Source organism: Heterocephalus glaber, unplaced genomic scaffold (genome assembly GCF_053883595.1).
Source record: "Heterocephalus glaber isolate CG9 unplaced genomic scaffold, H.glaber_assembly_v1.0 deba00001613, whole genome shotgun sequence".
Lineage (NCBI taxonomy): Eukaryota > Metazoa > Chordata > Mammalia > Rodentia > Bathyergidae > Heterocephalus > Heterocephalus glaber.
The window spans coordinates 2,678,422-2,705,786 of NW_028258384.1; the positions used below are offsets into that span (position 1 = coordinate 2,678,422).

Consider the following 27,365-nt stretch of genomic DNA (forward strand, 5'->3'; position numbering starts at 1 on the left):
ATGCAGAACTGAGACCAAGACAACACCAAGACAGCCAGTAAAAACTCAGTGAAAAACACAATGGCCAAATTAGGAGCAGTAAGTGAAACTGAAAGAGTTTCTGTCTATTCCAACAGTGAATGAATGAATGGAAGGAAACAGAGATACTATAATAAAGTTCGAAGGAGGTGGAGAAGTCTAGTCACAGAAATTCTCAAAATGCACAGGAAAGTCAAAGATAACTCGCAGAATAGAAAAAAAAATACTTGCAAATATTGCTGGTAAGGTAATATGTATCAAAAATATATAAAGAAAAGTTAAAACACAACAATAAAAAGACAACCCAATTAAAAAACAAGAAAAAATGTAACAGACATCTCTCCAAAATAGCGTAAGAAAAGCCATGAAAAGATACTTAACATCATTAGTGATTAGGAGAATAAAAGTCAAAACCATACTATAACATCACTTCATTTACATTAATATGGGTAAAATAAAAAAGGCATACATTAACAAATGCTGACAAGGATGTGGAAAAACCAGAACCCTCATACATAGTCCCTCTTTATCTGCAGGACATAAATTCCTAGCCTCCCCACTCACCCACCATGGTTAATATATACACATATATGTTTTCTGCCAAAAAACGTATACACACTTCAGGAAAAGAAAAATAGTAAGATTTTTTTTTCAACAGATGGTATCACCCTAGTATGGGCACCCTAGAGGATGTCATATATCACAGAAAACCCACTACACTGCCAGCCTTTAGAGAAGAAATTGAAAATGCATGTGCAGCAACCTCAATGACCAAGGTTACCCAAGAGCAGTTTGTCATACTAATAAATGTTTCAAAGCTAATGGCCACCACTTTGAGCACCTACTGTAATTGCAGAGGGTGAAGGTAACTTGTATCGATCTCATGATGTCTAAATAAACTTAGTATTAAAATATTTATACAAGTTTTTCTTTTCCTGAAGTGTGTATACATTTTTTGGCAGAACATTCCTATCTTAGCAAACTCAGCATACTTTTTCCTGTTCTTTGTAAGCTGTAAAATTTCAGTTTTTCACTTACAAAAAGCACTTTAGGGATTTTCTATAGCACATCTAAATTTCTGGCACCACTAGTCTTATGCTTTGAGACTATTATTAGGTAAAATAAGGGTTACATTCACATAAGCAATGGGGGCATACCAAACGTGCATCTGATAACTCAGACAGCTACTAAGTTACTAATGGGCCAGTGACATACATAGCATGAACACATTAGACAAAGGGATGACTCATGCAATAATCTCAATGGCATGAGATTTCATCACACTACTCAGAATGGCACACAATTTAAAATTTATGACTTGTTTATTTCTAAAGTTTTCCATTTAACATTTTCAGACTGCAGTTGACCAGGGGTATCTAAAGCCACAGGAAGCAAAATGCAGGTAAGAGGGGGACTGTACATACACATGATGTCCAACAGAAAAAAATATGCATTCTGCAGCTGTCATGTACACATAAACACATATGTACATACACTATATAAATACATACACATAAAATCAAGCTTGGTAATTGTGTTGGTCAAATCTGTATTTAGTTGGTTTTAAACCCTGTCTTGATAAAAGGTCTTTACAATAATTCTTCCAAATTAGATATTAATACTAAAGAGAATTAATAAATACCTTTTATATCATTTTGCAGCTAACAGCAAGGAACGTTATACACAGGACCCCTTTTTTTTAATGGTCTCCATTCATTCTCATATATTATCTACAACAGTAGTTTCCAGGCCTGGGTACCATCAAAATCCTCTTGGAACTTTTTTTTAAAACAATACAAGCTCCTAGTAATTCCATTTGCTCAACAATAATCTTCAGATATGTGATACAGGGATCTCACATTATTGTAGATTAAAGATCCCACAGTAATTCTGATGCAGCTAGCCTAGCTCCTAAGTCAGGACCCACATTTGTAAATAACTGCTATATACCACTGAAGGTTCATCATCCTCAAACAACCCTTAAAATCCTCAAATGGATCTCTATTAACTGCAACACCCTTAGAATAGTTCTTTGGTGATCTGACATCAACTGAGCTTTACATTCATATTTCCCTCAAGTCTATTCCATGAACTCAACACTTTACTCAAACTGTACAGTATTCAAACTGTACATGTACAGTAGACTCTCCTTATCCAGATTCATCATCCACAGATTCAACCAAATAAGGATTGAAATATTTTTAAAAATACAACTATATTGAATATGTACAGGCTTTTTTCTTAGTCATTATTACTAAATCATATGGTCTGACAATTTACACAGCACTTACAGTATGTTATGTTAGCTATTAGAAGTAATTTAGAGATTATTTAAAGAATATAGGATGGTGTGTGTTGGTTACATGTACATACTATGCCATTTTATATAAGGAACTTGAGTGTCAGCCAATTTTGGTATCCAAGGGGGAATCCTAAAACCAATTCCCTACAGACACTATGGGTTGATTATATTCACTATCCTTCCAACATACTTTGCACTTTTATTGACATCAATTCTCTTGACAAAAATGGCTTCTTGCTTCCTAGTTACCTGAATCCAACTCATCCCTCATGACATCACTCAAAATTTTACCTCTTCCTAATCTTTTCTACACCACTATCTTCACCAAAATTAAAGTAATTCTTCCTTCTCTGAGTGCCTGTTTACATAATTCACTGGTCAATTAATCATATAATCTCTTCTACTACAGTTTTAAACTGTTCTTTCAATCTTTTTATTTTTATTGAGGTTTAAGTGTATGTTGAGTTTTATCCAATTACTCCACAAACTCAAGGCAAGAACATGTCTTATACTTCTTTATATCACACCGTTTCATAATGCCTCATTGAGAAAATTATCATATACCCACTGATTTAATTTCTTTGCACTTGGAAAGTCTCTGCTCTCACTCCCATAGATAACAAGGATGAAAAGTTAGGATATGATTGAGAGTGAAGGTAGAGAAAATATTTCTTGCTTCCATGAAATCACACGTCTGGCCTTGTTCCAATGCCTTCATTAACCCATGGCACATAACACTAATTTTCTCATAAAGGCATATAAAGGTGGGTCTGTCAGGCCCACATTTATTCTTTAGACTATTTTCATTGATGAATTATTGATTTTAATTTTATGAGCTTGATTATATTAACAATGACTAAAAAAATCACACAAATAAAATATTGAATGTTTAATATTTATTGTTTATAAAAGAGCAAAATTTTCCACATCGACTGTTTCTTGGGGTACAAAATCTAAAAAACAACACAAATAAATTCTTATATGAACTACAATGAAAATACCAATAGCACTTTACAAACAACAAATCTTTATGTCAATAATCATACCTAAGGCAGACTGCACACATAACAACATGTTCCATACACACGTACTTACACTGACAGCACAGGTGTTTTGCTTTCCTGGCCTTTTTTGCAAAACATACTTGACATCTCACTGGTCTTGCTGTTTTGTCAGGAGTTTGTTACTATATTATCCAGTGTATAGTTAACAGGAACATAAAATGTCAGGAGCAATTCTACATGATTTTGGGGAAAAATCATTCATAATTAAATCATGATTAGGGCCTAGGTTTCCTGCCTACAGGCCAGCTACAGCATGTTGAGACATAACTCTGTTTTTGCTTCTGGTCACAGCTAGACCTCAATGGTCCTGTGATGCTCCAGGGTAGGACTATACCAGCTGGAGATATCCTGGGAGGAAGCAAATCTTCATGTTGCATAGTTCTTCATTGTTCTAGGGTTATTGCTGCAGCCCTCTGAGTCATCTGCTATTTTTGTTTCTCCTCATGCTCTGAATAAAGGGGTGGCAAGCTCAGGGTCTGGGGTCTTTGCTGCCCAGAGCAGCATTGATCAGGCCAAAGCTCAGCTTCTTCTCTAAGTCTCATTTCTGTCTATATATTAATTAATTTGCCTTGTGCTATCATGGCTCACAGGAAACTAGGACCTGATGCAGAGGTTCTAGTAGCATCCCCTTTCCCTGTTCCCCACAATAAAATGTCAAAAAAATCAAGTATTAAATTCTTAATGTGTATTGTGCATTTAGAATAGACACCAACATTTTCACATCAGCTGTGTACTTGCTTACAAAACCTAAGAGATAGTATCAGAAATAAATTCCTATATGAGCTACAATGAAATTATCAATGGAACTCTACAATAAAAATAAGCTTTGTTTAAAATGTCACACCCAAGGCAGTCTTCATACATGACAACTGCATATTCCATGCACACGTCTTGCTTACAGTGACAGCACATGTGCTTAGCTTTCCTTTCCAATGTGGCAGTCTTGTTACCTCTGCTCTCTTCCTCTTTTGTCAAGCTTCCTACTACATTGTACAACATGCACTTAGCAGGGAAATAAGATATCAATAAAAGAAAATATCAAATATGTAGTGAGTGCTTAGAACAGACATCAACTTTTCACATTAGCTGTTTATTTGCATACAAAAATCTAAAAGAGGGCCAAGGATTTAGCTCAGTGGTGCCGCCACCTGCATCATAAGCACAAGATCCTGAGTTCAATCCCCAGTACCAAAAAAAAAATCTAAAAGATTACATCAGAAATAAAAACCTATATGAATTAAAATGTAAACACAAACAAGTCTACCACAGAAATAATCTTTGCTTCAACTGTCACACCCAAGGCAGTCTTCACACATAACAACTACATGTTCCATACACAAGTACACTGGACTCTTGACTTATGAACTCAATTTGTTTGTGAGGGCCAGTTGTAACTCAAGTTGGTTTTAAGTCAAGACTATTTTCCCCACAATAATGGAAATATCCATAATGCATTCCAATCCTCCCAAAGCATCCCTTAACTAACCTTTTCATAATAAAAAATGGTTGTCTAATGTGTGTAATTTACCAAAAACACCAATAATTTTCCTTGGGTATTCACCAAGTGTTATAAAATGTGCCTACTTTGACAGAAACAATTTCATACTGTACTCATCATTCAAGTTGACATCTTTGGCTTGCAGGAAGGGAGGATGAAATGGAAGGTGGTTATTGTTTGGAAGGAGAGTTCCCTTCCATAAGAACATCAAGAATCTGGCTCTCTGGTGTCCTTTCCTCAGGAGAGTCTGTAGCCCACTAGGACCTGCTTCTGGCTCACTAGGTCTCAACCAGCATGTGGGTCTATCTCAAGACTTTGGTCATAATTTAAAACTAAAATTCCAGTCGTAATCCAAGTTGTTCATATGTGAGATCAATCGTAACTTGAGGGTCCACTGTATCACTTACATTGATAGCAAGTGTGTTCTGTTTTCCTGTGTTTTCTTGTAGGACATGGTTGACATCTTTTTGGTTTTCCTGTTGTTGTAGCAGGTCTTTGTGATGCTGCTTGCCTGTGCTCCACAATTTTTTGGCACAGTTCCATGGGTAGAAGTATTTTGTTTTTGCTCTGCTACAAATGTTTTCTTATGACTTCCAGTCTCAATCCTCTAAGAAAATTTCTCCATATTTTGCACTTGTTATTTTCTTTGTAAACTATCAAACTATTTATGCCAAACATTTAGGATTAAGTAAAACAGAACCATTGGCCAATGCTTTGTGTTTCGAATGACATCATAGTTGCTGCATAATTCATCAACATCTACTCCACCTTTGGTTTTGTTGTAGAAAGTTTCCATCTAAGGCTTCCATTTTGTCAACACTTCCCTATCAATATTTCCATCATGGAGCAAATGTTGACATCACCAGTACCAGTTTGCTTTTATTTGCTATATATGAGGCCAATATAAATCTTTCTGAAACCCAAAGATTGTACCATACAATTCTCTGTTTTGAAATTGCAACATTTCATTTGGAATTTCTGCTTTGTTCCTCCATGCAGTTCCTGCGCTGGTCAATTTTTGCTGTGTTAGTAATTTAACATCAATTGGAAATTGGTAAACCAATTGTCAAATGTCACATTCCGATTAGTTTGGGAGATGGGAGCAACAAATCTGTTCAGAACATTATTTGGTTTATTACTATACAAATAAGGACCTGATGGCTGAATTCCAGGATAAATGTCTAAATTGAAAGGATAATGTCTTCACATCTACAAGAGCATAAATTTTCATGCCACATTTTAACCCATCACTTTTCAATAAGTCTTTTACATTCCTAGGATTATCATGAGAAATCCCTGCTAAGTACAGCAGACTTAGGAATGCTTTCAGTTCAGCTACTGAGGTGTCATAATAAACACATTTTTAAATATGGCTATTGGTGCATAAAGAACATTTTACTTGCATTTTAGCCTTTGTGTATTTCGCAGCATCTTGTAGCATTTCATCTGTTACAATTTGCAACACTGAATGACAGTGCTAGCATTCTGTCCAATATGTTTCACCCCTACCAAGACTCTCACTATATGTTCAGACCTAGTTCTAACAAAAGATCGTTCCATTTGGTTCCATGGTCATTTTGCAACATTTTGACTAGTCAAATATATACTCACATAGCTGTTTTCTTCGTCATCTGAATCAAAAAGATCCGCATTCCCTGTGTCTGTTTCAGTCCATTCTTGCTCCATTTCACTGTCACAGGAACTTTGGCTCACATGACCAATGTCAGTCATCATCATCATCATCATCATCATCAACAACAACATCATACACTTACACCACTTTTCTGTTATGAAAACATGTATTTTACTATAATGGACCATCATCATCATCAATGCATGAGTAATCTGATGATTCACTTTTGACCTCCTCCAAAATTTAAAAATATAGTTTTTCACATGCTGTTGTCCTGAATTGGGCTACTTATACCAGAAAAATCGAAAGAAAACTTTTTTAACAAATCTTCGAGTGGTGTGGGTCTATTGGATCCTCTGTGATGCTTGGGTAAACTTACACAAAACTAGTTAGACAGAGCATAATGTGGGTAAAAATCCCATTTTGCCACTTTTACACACATCCACATACCTTGCTGTTCATCATACCAAGTGAGTAAACACATAGATTGTTTCCTGTATCCCTCGGGGAAAGGTACTGAGACACACAGCCAGCTACTATTATACTAAAGTACAAATTTGCAGTAGAAAAGTAAGGTATGGGTCTGCTGGACTGAGTGTCATGCTCAATGGGTTAACTTTTTTTCTTTTTTTCTTTTTTTGACATAGAATCTATGTAATTCAGGCTGTCCTTGAACTCATGGCAATACTGCTGCCTCAGCCTCCCAAGTGCTGGGTTTACAGATGTACACTACTACACCCAGCCTAAGGAATGATGTGGACAGGATAAAAAAGGCATCCAGAGTCAAAAGAAAAATTAGAATAGAAGAAACCAAGACCAAAGTACTTCTCCTACTCTTTTCTCATCATCTATCACCAAATCCCTGTATTTTTCTTCATAACTCTACCCACGAGCTATTAGACATAGGGAATGAAGTAGACACTAGAACACTACAACATAAAGCTAAAAATAACTTAAAGCTTTACATGTTCTGGATGCAATGTGGACCGCAGGACAGATAAGCTAAAATCACTTCTCCCCAGCAAGCTGGCATCTTATACTACTCCATTAAGTCACACAGACACAAAGCAGTTCCATCTAGAAGCTGCTTCCTTGAGAAACAATGGCTACAGCAAAGAGGAAACAACTGGGCTTTCAAAACTACATATCTACTTTAACATATTATAGCATTACAAAAATAAGGTTCATTATAAAAACTCTGGAAAATAAGAGAGCACCTACCACCAAAGAATAAATAATGTTTTTACATTTGGGTGTGCTTTCTTTTTGGTCTTTTTTCCCCTACATATTTTTTCAGTTGAAAGAAAAGAAAATGTTAAGTATTCAGATCCAATCATCACACACTGTATACATGTACTGACTTATCACTGTGCCTCATAAGTATGTACAATTGCTACGTGTCAATTAAAAGTTAAATTTTAAAGAATTACAATCATTTGGCCTACTGAATTGTGAATCCTGCTTTGTACATTGAATAGTATATCATATACATTTTCCCCATAATTAATTTTTGGTTGGCATCATTTTGATATTGAAACATAATTTCTTTAGCCATTGTCCTACCATTAGATATAAAAATGTATTTTCAATTTTTAGTATTACAAATAATAAATTGAATTATCCTTATATTAATTTATAAACTCTCTGGATTGAATTCTCAGGATAGCTTCTTAAAAATAGAATTTCTGGGTCAAAGGGCATGAATATTTTTTATGGTTTTTGATCCTTTTTAACAAATTTTCCTCCAGAAATGCTATGTCCACTTACATTCCCAGTAGTAGCATATAAGTTACTTCATAAATTACAGCAACACTGGGATGTGTGTGTATAACATCTTTACTATAGTCAACAGAATTGACTGAAAAGGATTCTGCTATTTTTATCTAAATTCTTTGATTTTAAAAATGAAGTTGAACATCTTATGTACTCAATGTTTACCCATTCCATATTTTATTTTTTTGCTATGACTAGCCTGTTCACCTCTTTATCTTTCAGTTGGGTTTTTGGCCTTTTTAAAGAAAAACATTTGAACAAATTCTTCATATATTAAGGACAGCAATTTTGTATTAGCCTTATATGTTATGAATGTTTATGTTCTTATGTCACCTTTGACAAAGACATATCTACATTGATATCATCAAGTATGCTCATGTTGTTTGTTCTTTTGTTGTTATGCTTAGAAAATCTATCCTACCCAGGGAGGAAATAAATGTTAAAATCATTTCTATTCATTGTTTCATGGTTTAATTTGGTAATATTCAATACTAATCCATTCACAGCTTGTTCTGGTATACAGTATTAAGTAAAGATTAACTCTTCTTTTTTCCTCTACAGATCTGAATTTTGAAGAATCTATCAAACATTAAATTCATATTTGCGTCTGTTTCAACATTTGATATTTGGTCTCACTAACCACCCTTCCTATTCATATGCCAATGCAACACTTTATAATATAAACTATTTCTGATAGAATCAGTTTCACCTTTCAAACATATCTACATAATTTCTGCTCTCCAAAATTTTCTTGGCTTGTCTCACCAGTTTATTCTAGAGAAGTTATCAAAATAATTTTATCAAAGTCTCCTGAAAAAATCTTGGAGGGATTTTTACTGGATTCACCTATAATAAATTTGGGGAATATCAATATCAGTATAATGTTGAATAATCTAGTATTTTTCACCATTAGTTCAAATTTTCTTTAATAAACTCAGTAAGTTTCATACCTTTAGTCATATGGGTCTCAAATATATATATATATATATATATATATATATATATATATATATATATATATATATATATATATTTTTGGTACCAGGGATTGAACTCGGGTCCCTGCACTTGCGCAGCAGACGGCGAAACCACTGAGCTAAATCCTCGGCCCAGGGTCTCAAATATTTTATATGAATTTACTGCTAATGAATATATACACTGTTGATATTATGATCCTCTTCAATTTACTTTCCATAAACTAAGGGCATCTTCACAATACAATGATGTAAAACTTTTGTACTACCTCTATGATTATACACTTATAGGTAAAACCTTATAGGTACAAATTTGCCAGATATCATATGAGAATCACTTGAGATTTTTAAGAACACATTCTGTCCCTACTCTCGCCCCTAGGCAACACTCCTTCCTAAAATTTTGAATATCTCATAAGAACTTACCAGTAGGTTACTATAACTACTAAGATTATTGCCTTCCAAACATGACCCAGAAGATCTTGCATAGTTAGGCCTACACATATCTTCTTAGTCTTATCTTGTAGCAGCTTATCCTGTACCCCCATACACTCAATCACCACAGAGCATTAGTGAAGGGGTTTCCCTCCGCCTTGAATATTCTCCCTTTTCTCCTTTGTCTACTTAAATCCTACTTATCTTTTGCTTTTAGACTTGTTCATAAAGCAGCAGTTGTCTTTTTCTTTGCTCCAACTGTCTTTTGAGCAGAATAGTAGTGTTTGCAAGTCTGTGAGCAGATGAAACATGTAGGTTCAATCCACTGATTTTTGATTTCACATATCTATGCCAGAATGTTTTGTATAAATTATTTATTTTTAATGAATATAGTAAACTCACAGCTCTGTTAAGAATTTTTGTAATAAATAAACCACTAGGTTCCATATTGAACAAATTTTTATTTCAAATACCATTTTTTTTTTGCCCGTTCTGGTATAGCTACTTTGTAATTGCAGTGTTACATCATATCTTTAGGGGAATCTTTTCTCATGGATAGTTTGTGTCCATGTGGCTAATCAATTGAACAAAAAGCTACAGGTGATGTTTGGGGTTTGCAAACTTGGAACCAGGAGATCTAATTATTCAAGTTTTACAGAGTGTCACTTGTGAGAATCCAGAGCCATAGCTATTCTTACCATGCATCTATAATGAGAGGTGTAAGAATTCTGACAAGCCAACTGCAACTTCCTATAAATACAGTGAAAATGGCTTTTGAATTTAAATATAGTCCAGATTTAAGTCATACTTGCTCAAGGATCTCCACACACTAGTGGGTGTCCTGGCTATTCTGTGACAGCTGCTTTCTACAGGTGAGACCTCAAGTGAACTGCAGCTATCCCAGTGTTCCTAGAGGGTACTTTGTATGGAAAGGGGTGTGTACTCCAAAACTTTTGTAGGTTCTTTGGCCAGTTGCCAAAGTGTGACAGAGTCCAACATAGGATTTTTTATACTGTTAGGAGTTATTCACGGCAGTAAGATAAAATATGATCTCAATGAGAGTATCTTGAATTCTGATCTCTCATGTTCTGAAAGTAACCCTTTACATTTCATTTATTTTCCTTGACCCAGGGATCTCTTTGAGGCAATTTTCAGATTTTGGCAGTACAATATGAAAGATTAGGATAAGCATTAATGTATGAGATGTTGAAAATCTGAGAGTGAATTTTCAGTTAAAAGGTATTTGAACTTGGAATTGACTGGGAGGCCAAAGATTTAAAGAAGCAGAAGATTCTCTCCAGACATGAGGAATAAGTTGTGTGATGATGTTGTGTGTTTTGTGTGCATGAATGAGAATTTGTAAATGTTGAATTCTAGGCTCCAACAATCATTGTCAGCAGGAGATCAAGCTGCAAATATTTATGTTTTAAAAATTAAATTATAAAGCTAGTTAAATCTAATGACTAGTTTTAATGTTCATGAGCACATTTTATCTATCTTACCTTTTACATTATATTGGAAAAGATTCATCTTAAGCACAGACTGGACACTGGCAATCTGTTGGGGAAGAGGTTTTTGTATTCTTTCCTAGAGTAAAGGAAAGAAATTTGCTTTCTGGTGAATTGAACAAATTCCTAATCTAGTCTTTAAGACTAGAATGCTAAAAACTATGAAGGAAATTAAAATGCCTAGTTAAATTGATCTGTAAAAACACTGTTACTGCAAATTAATTGAGACTTGAGGCCTTTCTTCCAGAAAACAAAGACTTGATTCTCAGGCCTATATTAGGTCCTGAACCTTAATGCCTTGTATTTGTACTTACTGAAAATTGTTTCAGTGAAAATATATTAGTAATCAGAACTTCTGGTCCAGTTGGGAGTTCTTCCATTTGCAAAATATGTTTGCATGGAACTATTTGAATCTTTTTATTTTCTAGTGCCCTTTTAGTAGAATTGAAGCCAGAATTTCTCTTTTGATGAAAGAACAAAAAATGAACATGCTATTTGTAAATTGATATTTACTAACTAGTGATAAACTTGAAATACTAGAGAATATATTATAAGCCTAATCCTAGGTAGTGTTATGAAAATGTATCTCTTGCCAGGGATTTAGCTCAGTGGTTCCGTCGCCTGCCCTGCAAGCGCAAGGTACCGAGTTCAATCCCTGGTACCAAAAAAAAAAAAGTGAAAATGTATCTCTTAATTATTTTTTGAACTTATATTCACATTGGTTTTCAGGATATTTTAAGTTATATTTTTTCCTCATTTTCAGAGATTCTTCATATTTGGGGGCTACCTTCTGTTGTTGTTGAGGCTTAATTCATAAGAGGCTGCATTATTTTGATAAGGCTTCTTACAGCTATGGCTGATGTTTTGCTCTAGTCTTCCAAGAAAGGCCATTTTATTTTTAGTCACTTCTAAAGTCATGTGCTCACTACCTTTGGGGACTGTTTGCTTATGAGTGTGGATACAAATTAAAACCCAAGCTGACCTCATGGCATGGCACCCCATGAATGTTGACAACGGAAGGAATACCTTGTCTGTAGTATATTGTCACTTTTGGACTGAAAAGCTGGGGAAGAAACTTAATTTTCTTCTTTGCATAGATTAGAAAAGCTTAAAAAGCCAAATGTGCTGAAGTCTTAATTGGCCTCTGCAGATGAAGTGAGCTGATAGCGTTAATTCAGATTTAAGAAATTATCTGAATCTTGGTTTGTGTAGATTTAAAATCTACATGCATTAGTAAAACAGATAGCTTTTACAGTTCCATGTGTGTACATAAGCTCCCCCAAGCCCTCCTACATCCATTACTTACTGAACTTTGTGAACTGGCATTGTAACATTACAACAATGTTTTGTTGTACCAATTTTATAAACTTTACAGTGCAATACTTGTTACTTTTCTGAGGCAAACCAAAGGTATATTTCTCAAGGTTTTTTCTGCCTTCTTTAGCAGCATTTGATGGATCTTTTATACATTTGTAATAGATAAAAATAAACCAGATTACAAATCCTTTTTAAAGTCTTAAACCATGTACCAATTTTGTGGTTGAAATTGTGTAGGATAAGTTAAATTGCATTCTCTTAACCAATATGAGTGTATTTCTGTAAGCATTGTTATGTTGAAATAAAGTTATGAAAAGCAAAAAAAAAAATCCTACTTATCTTTTAGATCTCAGCTCAGGTATCACTATCTCACAGAAGGTTTTCCTAACATTCTTTCTAAGGTCAGGTCTCTATATTAGCAAATCTCCTGGTAGCAAGCACATCCCACTATAGAACTTGTCACTTTTCTAATTTTGCACTTTAATTTTTTGTCATCATTTCATGTCTGTATCTCCATCTCCCCACCCATTTGGTCCACATTTTTGGCACACAATATAGCCTTTCCATGAGTATCTGTCAAAAGTGAAAAGAACAAATAATAAATCTGAGGTAACTTGACATTTCTGTTATTAGCAATTCTTTAAAAAATGCTTCAACTTCTCAACTGTTCAACTGGTTTTAAATGACATAACAAAAGAGAACCTCAAGAGAGTAAAGAATGACACCTTCAACTTCACCTGTTCCTGAATTTCTCTGGATTTTCATTTCATTAGTTCTTAAGTCAGAATTTCAGGAAAAGTTGTGCAAGAATTATACTACAGACATAAAAGACAGTGGAAGCAAACTAAATTTAAAAACCTAAAGTGGGGGCTTTCAACATGACTAAACAGAGGAGGAGCCATGTTAGAGCTACTCGGAGAAAATCAGCTAAAAACAGGTAATTGGGAGAAAGGGAGGGACATATATCCTGATGCCAAAATCAATCTGAAATAAGACACTTGTAGATCAAACAAAGCACAGGAACAGGACTTCATGAAAGTGTACCAGCCCACAGGGCTGCCAATGATGCTGCCACCAGCACACAGCACATGGAATAGGAATCGCCATTCTTGGATGTTTCAAAAAAAACTGCAAAGGTGTGGCAAACTCAACCCACACAGGATAGATCTGGGATATAAGGTCCCTCATCCCTTTTGCCTTCCTGCAAACAGAAGACACTATAGCCTGGCAGCAAATTCAGCCGGCACACACAGGGGTGAGTGATCAGGAAGCTCCTTACTCCTCAGCCACCAGTTTTGGTGGGTGTTTTGTCATGAACCGTAACTGCTAACTGGAACCTCTAGCAATAACAAGGTTAGGAACCACAGTAAGCCAAGACCAGTACTGACCAGTAGTCCAAGAGAATGTAGAATATGACTCAAGCAGCCTTGGGTCACCCCTGGATCAATGAGTGGGAAAACAGCACTCTCCACCCTGTGATAAGCAGTGTGAAAGGAGCCAACAAAGTGGAACAGAGGAGACTATGCAAGGTCCAGGAGGACCCAACTGTATAAGGGGCAGGGAGTGGCCTTGGGCTATCTCTTGCTGAGGGCACCAAAATAACTGGGAGAACCATGCAGAGACAAACAGGGTACGGAGACATGATCAGGCCACTAAGGGACATCCAAAAAGCTGCTGACAGAAGACTGACCCTAGCCCCAATATCCAGAGGCCACGTTCAGCCCCGCTCCCTGCACTAATCCTATTACAGACATGGAAGCACAGATTTGGGCTCTGACTTGAACACTACTACAGAACTGTGGGTACCAGAGGGTTTTTTTTTCCTTTTTCTTTTTCTATTTCATTTTCATTTATCTGTCTTTTTTTAAGGTTTTTACTTTTATTGCTTGTTTTGTTTTCTTTGTCTTATTTCTCTACTACCTCAACGGTCTTTCTTGATTTTTTAATATTTTAATATGCATGAACATTATCTCTAGTCTTTTTGGTTTGCTTTGATATTCTTTTGCTTTCTCCTTCATTTATCTCTCCTGTTCTCATCTCCTGGTTCCCAAAGTGTGGGTGATCATTCTTTGTCCTTCAACCTTGCTTTTACTATAGTCCTTTTCATTTATCTCTCAGTGTTATCCTCTATCCCTCTTAGATTTCTCCAGCATACACAGGGTAGGATCACTCTACTAAGGGGAAACTCACTGCATACAAGTTCCTGGCTTATGTTGGATTTTGTTATACATCTGTACATCTTGCTCCTATGCTTAAAGGTACCAAATTATTAGATACTATAGTATGCCAGTTTCTAGGCTGTGCTTGATGCTATTGTTATTTCTAATTGCATTACTTTAACCAGGATGCCTTACCTGTTGAGGTAAGGTGGAAGTAAGTTCTTCTCCCTTCTATGATAACATGGTGATCGGGGTCATAAGCATTGTAATAATACTGTAACAAAGGACTGGGTGCTGAGCCAAATAGCAACTTCTCATCTCTAATAAATTGGGAAGGTAGAATCTCGAGACAGACATAAAGGCTAAGAGCAAGATACATCAAGAAGACATCTTTCAGGAACAGACATTTCCTAGGGAAACCTCAATACTAGTGCCAAAACTATCTATGATAAGAAATTTATAAGCATCAAAACAGAAAACAAATTAAAATTAAAAAATAGAAAATGGTAAGATACAGAAACAAAATGCAATCCCAGACCTCCAGCTCACCCAGGACAATTCCAGGAGACAACGAAATAGAAGGAATCAAAAGCTACCTACCTGAATTTTCAGAAATGATACCAGCAGAAGCATAAGGAAAAAAAGATGCAAGAGGCTATAGAGAAAATCAGATCAGAAATAATTTTTCAGGTAAAAAAGGAGATGATGATCAAAATGAAGGACTTGCTCAGTGAATACAGAACAGACACAGATAAGAAAATAGAACAACGATAGAAACCATGAATGTGCAACATAGGAAAGAAATGGAATCCATGAAACAGATTCAAACAGATATTCAGAGGATTAAAAACTCCATTCAATGTATATGCAATCAACTGAACCAAGGTGAGGACAGGATATCAGATCTATAAGACAGGATTGTAGTCAGCAATAGAAAAAAAAGGTTTCTTAAAAATAGCAAAGGACCATGAAAAATCAATCTAACAGCTGAAAGATGATGCAAAGAAGAACAACATAAATTAATTGGAGGCAATGAAAAAGCAGGACAAAGAAAACACCATAAAAAATCTGTTCACAAAACTAATGACAGGAAACTTCCCAAATATGGAAAAAGAATTTGAAATTTTTTAAAAAATGAGGCATATAGAACTCCAATTAGCCATGACCAAAATACATTTATACCAAGGCAGATAATAATCAAGATTCCAGAAACTCAGCACAAGAAAAAAATATTAAAAGCTGTTAGAGAAAAGAAACAAATCACCTAAAAGGAAAGCCCATCAGAATCAGAGCAGACTTCTAAACACAAACCCTTAAGTCAAGGAGAGCTTTGACTGATGTATTTCAAGCCCTAAAAGAATACAACCTTCAATGCAGATTGATGTAGCCTGCAAAACTATTTTTCAACATCAATGGAAAAATAAGTTACTTCCATTACAAGGAACAACAGAAAAAATTCATGACCACCAAAGCAGCACTACAAAATGCTCTGAAGGATATTCTAAAAAGAGATAATGAAGACCATAGTTGCAAGAACACCAACTGAAAGAAGTCCCCAGGCAAGCCAAGCAATTAAACAGAGGGTAAAGACAGGGAACCAACAACAGGAAAACAGTAAGACAAGGATAAGCCAATACATATGTAAATAGTCTCAATTCACTAATCAAAAGAAACTGACTGGCAGAATGGATCAAGAAACAAGATCCAACAATTTGCTGCATACAGGAAATATATTTAACTGAAAAACAAATTCACAGACTAAAAGTTAAAGGATGAAAAACAATATTTCAGGTGGAAAAAACAATACTTCAGCCCAGAAAAAAGCAGGGGTAGCTATTTTATTTCCCCACAAAGTGAACTTCAAGCCAACACTGATCAAGAGAGACAAGGGTCACTATATATTTGTACAGGGAAAACTCCAACAAGAAGAGATAACAATCATAACTATATATACCAAATACCGGTGCGCCCAACTATATAAAACAAATATTAATGGACATGAAAAATCAAATCAGCACTAATACAATTAAATGGAGAACCTCAATACTCTACTTTCACAGACAGATCAAGTAGACAAAAAAAATCAACAAAGAAATATTAGAACTGAACCAAACCTGTGAACAAATGGATTTTGTAGATTACAGAGTGTTCCACCCTGTAACATCAGAATACATTCTTATCAGCTGGGTATGGGATGTTCTCCAAAATAGACCGCATAGTAGCTCACAGAACATGCTTAAGTAAATGCAAAGGAACTGAAATTATCCCATGAAATTGGAAATCAATGGCAAAAGATCACAAAAATTACCCTAGTTCATTCATTAACTCATTTCTCAATTTTAAGATTAGTAAAATTAACTACAGTACCCCAACCTCTTTTCTAATGATAAATCTAATATATTTGTGATTCATGTGTAATCATTTTTTGTACTTAACAAACCAACTGACTCCATAAGTAAATAAAACATTAGTTAAAAAGCCATTTAAATGCCATCCAGCCTCTCGGTGGGCGGGGCCGCTGCAGGGTCCTAGGAACCGGGGCTCCTCCCACTGGCTGCGGCCAACCTGGGGCCGTCCAAGTCCGTCACTTCTCTATGAGGCAGGACCCGAGCAGTGTCATGGCCGGTGCTGTGGTGGGGCTCCTAGGGTTTGCTCCTCGCTGCCTGCCCGCTCTGCTCCCAGGCGCTTCCTCCTGGGGCGGCCTGGCCAGGCACCCTGGACGCTGGAGCTCAGCCTGGGGCCGGTGGCTGCGACACCGAGGGGAAGATGCTTATAAAATCGGGATCCATATTGATGATGAGCCTGCCAATCTGGACATCTTGGATACTGCTGGACAGGCAGAGTTCACGGCCATGCGGGATCAGTACATGAGGGCAGCAGAAGGCTTCATCATCTGCTACTCTATCATGGATCACCGGAGTTTCCACGAAGTTTGGGAGTTTAAACAGCTTATCAAGTTCAGCACACGGATGACACGCCTGTGGTTCTCCTGGGAAACAAGTCCAACTTGAAACAGCTAAGACAGGTCACCAAGGAAGAAGGGTTGGCTCTGGCCCGAGAATTCAGCTGTCCCTTTTTCGTGACTTCTGCTGCACACTGCTACCACATTGATGATGTTTTCCATGCACTTGTCTGGGAAATCCGTAGGAAAGACAAGGAGGCAGTACTGGCCATGGAGAAAAATATCTAAACCCCAAAGCAGTGTCTGGAAGAGGCTGAAGTCCCCAGTCCAGAAGAAGGATTCAGTGACTTGAGGAGGCATTGCCCTTCCCTATGTGCTGCAGAGCTTAATCTGAGCGCTAAGTAACCTACAGCCAGGTAACCTGCTCTTTCTCCTGCTAATGACCATTATTCTAAAAGTACCTGATGAGGGGGACAGGGGTCTGCAGGATTTCCAGTGATGTGGTATTTAAAGTACTGTTTCTTAGTTAATTCTGATTTATTAACCAGCAGAGCGCTGTCTGCTTTGTAGTTGTCACATTAGGATTTGACCTGCCACTGTTGGGGTCATGTTGCTGATGTTAATCCATGGGAGTCGTTCACCCAGGAGGGCGTGAGGGCCCTGTGTATGTGAGCAAGTGCACAATGGGGCCCTGTTCACCTTCGCCTCAGTTCCTGGGACTCCCAGCACAGGGCCTAGGTCTGCTTCCCCCATATCCTTCCAGGAGACAGAATGCCTAGAGAAATCAGTGCTGAAAAGATTAGTGCCCAAGCCCAGCAGACAGCTGAGGAGCTGGCTCCTGCTGCAGACTGGAGTAGGAGAGGGGAAGTGGGGCCATGTTTGCAGGGACTTGCAAGGCGCTAGCGGGAGGAGCCTGGCTTTGCTTAGAAGAGCACACTTCCCCAGGCATGAGGGAGTGAGAGCCACAGTGATGGTTTCTCCTAGAGGCTTTTTAAGGATTTGCCTTTCTTTCCCTTCAAAGGCAAACACTTGGGAGCCATTACTGGCTTGCTAACCCTTGTTTGAATCCTTAGTTGGAAGAGCCAGTGCCTTGAGCAGGTCTGTCCACATGGACGCACACTCAGTGCAGACTGCTTCCCAGTGCCCCCTTACTTTCTCTGTGCTCTTAGAGGTGTTAGGCCTGGCAAAGTGGTTTTTAGGGCTCTCATTTGACTGACAGCATCTTCCACACAGAGGAGATACCAGGAGCTTGAATATGTTACGTATGTGCCTCCTTGACCTCCAGAACCATTAGGCTCAGGGTTTTAAGGGAGCATGTGGCCAGATGGCACGTGCCTGTAATCTCAGCACTGGGGAGGCTGAGGCAGAAGGGTGGCCTCGAGTTCAAAGCCAGCCTGAAGAACATAGTGAGACGCTGTCTCAAAAAACCAAAAAGGAAAAGAAAGCCTGTTGTTTTTCAGTTCATTGGGTTAGTCTTGAAGCTTTAATGTTCACATGTAGTTTGTAACCTAAAAATTTCCTTTGAAGGACCTTACAAAGTTCACCTCAGGGTTGTGTAGGCTTGACAAAGTTTAGACCAAGAGAAAACCACTTGGCTCCGTGTATGTGTTGCAAAACTGTAGTCCTAGGAAGAAACAGCTTTAACCCGGTGGTGAGCGCTCTGCAATCTACACCTGTGTGTGGAGAGTGCATGCAGAAGGGCCAAGAGCGGCACCTCCCCTGTGGAAGAGTAATATCACTGAAGCAGCTTTATCTCCTTTCAACTCTCAGGTAACTTGCTGTGGCACCCCTGGAAAAGCACATGGCCCAACTTGCTCTTTTCCATTGCTATTAAAGGCAGGAGGACAGGGTTATTGTGGTTTTTTATATAAATCAGTGGTCTAGGGTCCAGATTTAAAGAAAAGTGACTAATAGAACATTTTTAGCTCTGAGTAGTGGTCCCTTGTAAAAGTCCTGAGACACTTTTGGTAGCAGATCAGCCCTGTTTCTGGTGCTCAACCCATCCAGAAGTGTGAGCCATGAGCTGAGTCCGAGGGTCTCACAGAAACTACTGTACGGGGAGAAGCACGGAAGCAGAAAAAAAATGCAGTGCAATTCCACTGTGATATTACACCTCATTTAAACTGGTTCAGGACCCTTCATGTTCAGTGCCTTAGCTTCTCATTACCGATGACCTAGGGAATTGTCATTAGCACCCAGCAAGGAAGTATCAGATGTATAGTTCTTGAAGATAATCAAGGCAGTGGAGAACATTTCCAGCCAGAAGCATCTGTAAGAAGTGAACGTGTACTGCATGTAGAAAAAACCAGTCAGGGATTTTGAGACTGACACTGTCATGTGTTCACTCTTTGAATGAACTAGTCCCTTGGATGGTGGTGAGTAAAACTGCTAGACAGTGTCAGGGTATAACATGTAAGTCACAGCTTTATTCTGAGTGTAGGTAATTTATGACCTCTAATCCACTTCATCCAGCCTGAGGGCATTAAAATTACCACCTGAAACTGCAAAGAGAGAAATTCAGGAATGGGTTGAAAGGCACTGGAACTACTCGTGTCCGTACCAGATCAGTAAGACAAGACTCAAAAGCCCAAGCTGGGCATGAGGTCCATGCCTGTGATCCTCGCACTTGGCAGTCTGAGGCACGAGAATCAGGAGTTCAAGGCCAGCCTAGACTAAAAACCCAAACAAAACATTGAAAAGCTAGTGTCTTGAATTAGCTGTTCAGAATTCAGAAGGGGATATTTATTTTTGATATATTAGCAAAAATGGGCCCTCCTGTGATGTTTGGGAAAAAGGGAGAAGTTTTGCCCTTATGCACTTATATATGAAGACAGTTTGTATGACACAATACAAAACTTTTAAACAAAAAATAAAAATAAAAATAAATGCCATCCATAAGTAAACACTGTTTACTTTAGTGGAATTTTGACAGAATACAATATTTACCATTCCAATTATGACTATCACTGTGTTTTATTCACTAAAGTTCGTTTTATAATTTTAGTACTAGAGGTTGAACCCCGGGCACCTTAGTACTGACGTACATCACCAGTCCATGCTTTTTTGGTACCAGGGATTGAACTTAGGACCTTGCACTTGCCAAGCAAGCACGGCCTCACTGAGGCACATCTCCAGGCCCCCAGCACATTTTTAATTTTGAGATAGGGTTTTGCTAAGTTGCTGAGTTTTCCTGGCTGGGCTAAAACTTGTAATCCTCCTGCCTCAACCTCTCAAGAGTGCTGGGATTACAGGTGTATGCTACCAATCCTAAAGAAGTTCTATTTTTTGAATAAAATTTTTACATGAAGCCCTTATGCAATTTCAAATTTATGTAAATCAAAAATGAATTTATTAAAGACAACTACATTATATAATTATACACACATTTTTGGCCCTTGTAATGCACTGAAATATATTACAATAGTATGTTCTATGATTAATAACCTGAAAACCATTATAATTCTAAGAATGTTATTCCCTGCTATTCACAGTTTTCTATCATAAGTGCCCTAACTCTAAATTATTCAAGTATGAAAGTTAAAGTGAAAGGTTAAAGAAACTAATACACTAAGAGCTTGGATATAGATGAGTTTAAATATCATAAATAAATGAAGTAGGTTCCTAAAAGAGTAAATAAAATAATTAAGTTTGGTTGTAATCTAAAAATCTTGGATATATTCCAGGAAATCAAGAGATGAAATTAATTAATGTAATATATCACATTAATGGAAGGGCAAAAACTATGTGATCATCTCAAGTGACATAGAAAAAAAAATTTGATGATTCAAAAGATGAAAATTAACCAGTATAATATATCACATTAATGCCAGGAAGGTTAAAACTACATAATCATGTCAACTGACACAGAAAAAGCATTTGACAATATTAAACATACCATCATGATAAATATTTTTTAAGAAATTTAAGAAATTTAATAAATATTTTTTAAGAAACACTAAAAATAGAAGGAAATTACCTCAACATATAAAAGTGAGATGAAAAACCCACACATAATATATACAACAATCAAAGACTGAATGATTTTCCTCCAAGATCCAGAAAAAAGATAAGGAAGCACACTCTTACTACTTAATTTCAATATACTACTGGATGTCCTACTCAGACCTATTGGGCAAGAAAAGCAAAAAAAATTCTCCAAATTGGATAGGAAGAAGTAAAATCCTTTCTCTCAACAGATGCTAAGATCTTATATGCAGAAAACCATAGGTTCCTTTAAAAAAAAATAAAAGAGCTATCAAATTCAGTAACCATACAAGACACAAAATCAATACGCAAAAAACAACTGTATTTTTATATACCAACAATGAACATTATGAAAACAAAATCCCATTTATAAAATTATCATTAAATAAAATAGGAACAAACTTAACCAAGGAGGTGAAGACTTGTATGCTATAAACTACAAAACATTGCTGAAAGAAAATGAAGAGGACAGAGGAAGGGGCTTCAGGGCCACCGCTCCACCGTTCCCAGCCCAGAGGAAGTGGCTTCTGTGCCGCCTTTAAACTACTCCCAGCCCAGAGAAACGGGCTTCAGGGCTGCCATTCCACCGCTCCCAGCCCAGAGGTAGGGGCTTTAGGGCCACAGTTCTACCGCTCCCAGCCCAGAGGTAGGGGCTTCTGGGCCACCGATGCACTGCTCCGAGCCCAGAAGAAGGGGCTTCCAGGGCACTGTTCGCCATTGCATGGCTCCAAGCCCAGAAGAACCGGCTTCCAGGCCACTGTTGCAATGCTCCCAACCCAGAGGACAGGGCTTCCAAGCCACCATTCCACCATTCCCAGCGCAGAGGAGGTGAGCCACGTGAGCACCAACAGCAACCCCCCGCCGGCATCCAAATAAGAAAACACATAAACAAGTCTCAAAGCCAGACTTCCAGATCACCTACAGGAACCCCAAAGTGAAAGGAGATGGAACACTGATACTCAAGCATCTGGACTCCCTGAATTGGCAACGAAAGAGGATCTGGAAAAAACAAAATCAGAAATTTCACACATAACAGCAGAGATTGTGCCCATACTGTAAGACATGATTAATAAAATCTATAGAGGATGCAGATAAAATAGACGAGCTGAGGAACAAGATGGAACCTGAACATAGAAAACAATTGGAATCCACAAAACAGATGTAAACAGATTTCTAGACTAAAAACTCCCCTGAAATTCGACACAGCAGAATGAGCCAATGTGAGGACAGAATTTCAGATATAGGAGATAAGATTGCAATTAGTGACCAGGAAAAGAAAAATTGCTTCAAAATTGTAAGGGACCACAAGAAATCAATCCAGCAGCTGCTGGAAGATTCAAAGAAGAATAACATAAGACTGATTGAAGTCAATGAAGAAACAAGAGAGTGCAGATGACATAGAAAAACTGTTCACAGAAGTCATGTCAGTATACTTCCCAAGGAGCAGAAAAGAACTTGGCATACAGATAAATGAGGCATATGGGACTCCAAATAGCCTTGATCAAAAAAAATCTATACATAGGCATATAATTGTTAAGATTCCAGAAACTCAACAGAAGAACAAAGTTCTACAAGCAGTTAGAGAAAAGAAACAAATCACATACAAAGGAAAGCCCATCAGAATCACAGCAGACTTCTCAACACAAACCATCAAGGCAAGAAGAGCTTGGAGGGATGTATTCCAAACCCTAAAGGAAAACAGCCTCCAACCCAGATTGATGTACCCTGCAAAACTATCTTTCAAAATGGATGGAGAAATAAGATACTTTCATGAAAAACAACACCTTAGGAATTTCAGGAATACCAAACCAGCACTCCAAAAAATTTTAGACAATTTCCTAGGAACACACAATGAGGATCACAACCCCAGGAAGCAAAGCAGAATGAACCCATCAGGCACGACAAGAAATTAAATGTAAAGGGGGAGACCCCAACAAAAAGAGAAAGTCATGACAATGATAAGTCAATATGTTTCAGTTATAACCATCAATATCAACGGTCTCAATTCACAAATCAAAAGAAATAGACTGGCAGAATGGGTAAGAAAGCAAAAATCTAACAATATGCTGCAGACAAGAAATACACTTAATTCAAAAGGAAACTCATAGACTGAAAGGTAAAGGGTGGAAAACAATACTCCATGCGACGGGAACCCGAAAAAAAGCAGGAGTAGGTATCCTCTTGGCAGATCAAGTAGATTGCTAACCAACACTGATTAAGAGAGACAAAGAAGGACACTACATCCTTGTAAAGGGAACAATCCAACAGGAAGAGATGACAGTCACAAATATCTACACACAAAACACTAGTGCGCCCAAATATATAAAACAAATACTAACGAACATGAAAAGTCATATATGCACTAATACAATTATAGTGTGGGACCTCAATACCCCACTGTCACAAATAGGTAGATCAACTAGACACAAAATAAGTAATGAAATACTAGAACTTAATCGAACTCTTGAACAAATGAACTTAACAGATATTTACAGAGTGTTCCACTGCACAAAATCAGAATACAGATTCTTCTAGCTGCACACAGGTCATTCTCCAAAATAGATTATGTACTTGTGCATAGAACATGTTTAAGTAAGTGCAAAGGAATTGAAGTTATCCCCTGTATATTATCAGGTCACAGTGCGATGAAATTGGAGATCCATAGCAAAAGAAACTGGAAAAATTTCATAAACACGTGGAAATTGAACAACACACTTCTGAATAACCAATGGGTCACACAGGAAATTAAAGAAGAAATCACTTTCTTCAATTAAAAGACAATGACAATACAACATATGGGGATCTACATGACACAATGAAAGCAGTCTTACGAGGGAAATTCATAGCAGTGCATACGCATATTAGGAAAACAGAGCAAGCCCAATGAAGCAACCTGATGCTGAACGTCAAGCTTCTAGAAAAAGAAGAGCAGTACAAACCCAAAGCTCATACAAGGGAGGAAATTATAAAGATCAGAGGAGAAATGAATGCAATGGAGACTAAGAGAATGATACAAAAAAATCAAGGGAAGCAAAGAGTAGGTTCTTCAAAAGAATAAATAAAATTGACAAACCCTTAGCCAACCTCATCAAAAGAGGAAAGAAAAGGCCCAAATCCATGAAATTAGGAATGAAATGGCTGAAATTACAAGAGACCCAGCAGAAATCCAGAGGATCAATACCTACTTCCAGAACCTATACACCAATAAGATGGAAAACACAGAAGAAATGGACAGATTCCTAGATGCATATGAATTTCCAAAGTTTAATGAAGACCTAAAAATTCTAAACAACCCAATATCAACCAATGAAATTGATAATGTAATTAAAAAATTATCAACTAAGAAAAGCCCACGTCCTGATGGCCTCACTGTTGAATTCTACAAGACATTTAGAGAGGAACTGCTGCCACTACTGTTTAAACTCTTCAATGAAATTAAAAGGGAAGCAATACTCCCAAATTCATTCCTGGAAGCAAGCATCACCTTGATCCCCAAAGCAGAAAAAGACCCAACCGAAAAGGAGAGCTACAGGACAATCTCACTAATGAACATAGATGCAAAAATCCTTAATAAGATACTGGCAAGAAGAATGCAGAAAATCATCAAGAAGATCATACACCCTGACCAAGTGCGATTCATCCCAGGGATGCAGGGACAGTTTAACACATGCAAATCAATCAATGTAATGCACTATATCAACAGAGCCAAGGACAAAAACTATGATTATTTCCATAGATGCAGAAAAAGCATCTGACAAAATCCAACATGCATTTATGATAAAAACCCTACAAAAAATTGGAATAGATGGTCTCTACCTCAAAGTGATAAAAGCCATCTATGAAAAACCAACAGCCAGTATCATACTAAATGGTCAAAAACTGAAATTCTTCACACTAAAATCAGGAACAAGACAAGGATGTCCACTATGACCACTCTTGTTCATATAGTTTTGGAAACATTAGCCACAGTAATTAGACAAGAGAAAGAAATAAAAGGAATAAAGACAGAAAGTGAAGAAGTCAAACTGTCATTATTTGCAGATGACATGATACTCTATATAGAAGACCCCAAGAACTCCATCAGACGTCTTCTAGTCTTAATAACGAAATTCAGTAGAGTAGCTGGTTACAAGGTCAACACACAAAAATCAATAGCTTTCCTCTACACGAACAACAGACTCACTGAGAAATAGGGCAAAAAATTCCTTTCACAATAGCATCCAAAAAACTGAAATACCTAGGAATCCACCTAATGAAAGAAATCAAAGACCGCTTCTCTGAAAACTACAGCACTCTGAAAAGAGAGATTGAAGATGATATCAGAAAATGGAAGGACATCCCCTGCTCCTGAGTAGGAAGGATCAACACAGTGAAAATGGCCATACTTCCAAAACTGCTATATAGATTTAATGCAATTCCAATTGAGATCCCAGCAGCATACTTCACAGACCTTGAGAAAACAATACAAAAATTCATTTAGAGCAAGAAGAGACCCAGAATAGCAAAAGCAATTCTAGGTAACAGAGACATGGCAGGGGCTATCACAATCCCCACCCCGCAACTATACTACAAAGCTACTGTGATAAAAACAGCATGGTACTGGCAAAGAAACAGACCTGAGGACCAGTGGCACAGATTAGAAGATGCAGAAAGAACGCCAGACACACTCAGCCATCTCATGTTTGATAAAGGAGCCAAACACCCTCACTGTAGGAAAGATAGCCTCTTTAATAAATTGTGCTGGAAAAACTGGGTTTCAATTTGACAAAGATTAAAACTAGATCTGTATCTCTCACCACCCACTAAACTAAAATTGAAGTGGATTAAAGATCTAAATATTAAAATAGAAACTCTGAGCCAGTTGGAACAGAGGTCAGGTAGAATGCTTGAAGACATCGGTGTAGGAAAAGATTTTATGAACAAAACCTCAGTTGCCCATGAACTAGCACAAACAATCAACAAGTGGGATCTCTTCTTATTAAAAAGCTTCTGCACAGCAAGAGAAACCACCAGCAGTGTGAAGAGACAACCCACAATGTGAGAAAAACTCTTCACCTGCTCTTCCTCAGACAAAGGCCTACTATCTAGCATCAATAAATAACTTAAAAAGATCAGACCTCCCAAATTTAAATACCCAATGCAAAAATGGGCATCTGAAATGAACAGACATTTCTCAGACAAAGAAATAGAATTGGCAAATAAATATATGAAAAGATGTTCAACATCACTTGTCATTGGAGAGATGCAAATGAAAACAATGCTGAGATTCCACTCACCCCAGACAGAATGACTGCTATCATGATATCAACCAATAACAAATGCTGGTGGGGCTGTGGGGAAAGAGGAACCCTGCTCCACTGCTGCGGGGAGTGTTGACTGGTGCAACCACTGTGGAAATCAGCATGGAGATGCCTCAATTAACTAGGACTGGAAGTCCCATTGGACCCCGCTATTCCACTGCTGGGGATCTTCCCCAAAGAATTAAAAGAATCATACCACAGTGATATATGTGCACCCATGTTCATAGCAGCACAATTTGTAATTGCTAAAACTTGGAAGCAGCCCAAATGCCCATCAACTGGAGACTGGATAAAGATAATGTGGTTTTTTTATAAAATGGAGTACTACTCAGCCATAAAAAATGAGAAATTGGAGACATTTATGTCTAAATGGATGCAGCACATTGAGGTGATACTCTTAAGTGAAATAAATAGAACACACATGTATAAATACTGAATAGTTTCTCTGGTGTGAGAAACTGAAAGTGTAAATAGGGACTAAAACGTATAATAGATAAT

General features: G+C 37.4%; 1 protein-coding gene and 1 pseudogene across 3 annotated transcripts in view; one reads left to right on the forward strand and one right to left on the reverse strand.

Annotated features, from left to right (window-relative positions):
- Abcb7 (ATP binding cassette subfamily B member 7) overlaps positions 1-27,365 on the reverse strand; it is a 161,157-nt gene that overhangs the window by 90,947 nt on the left and 42,845 nt on the right. The window lies entirely within an intron of this gene.
- Positions 17,448-17,935, forward strand: LOC147822453 (GTP-binding protein Rit1 pseudogene; annotated as a pseudogene).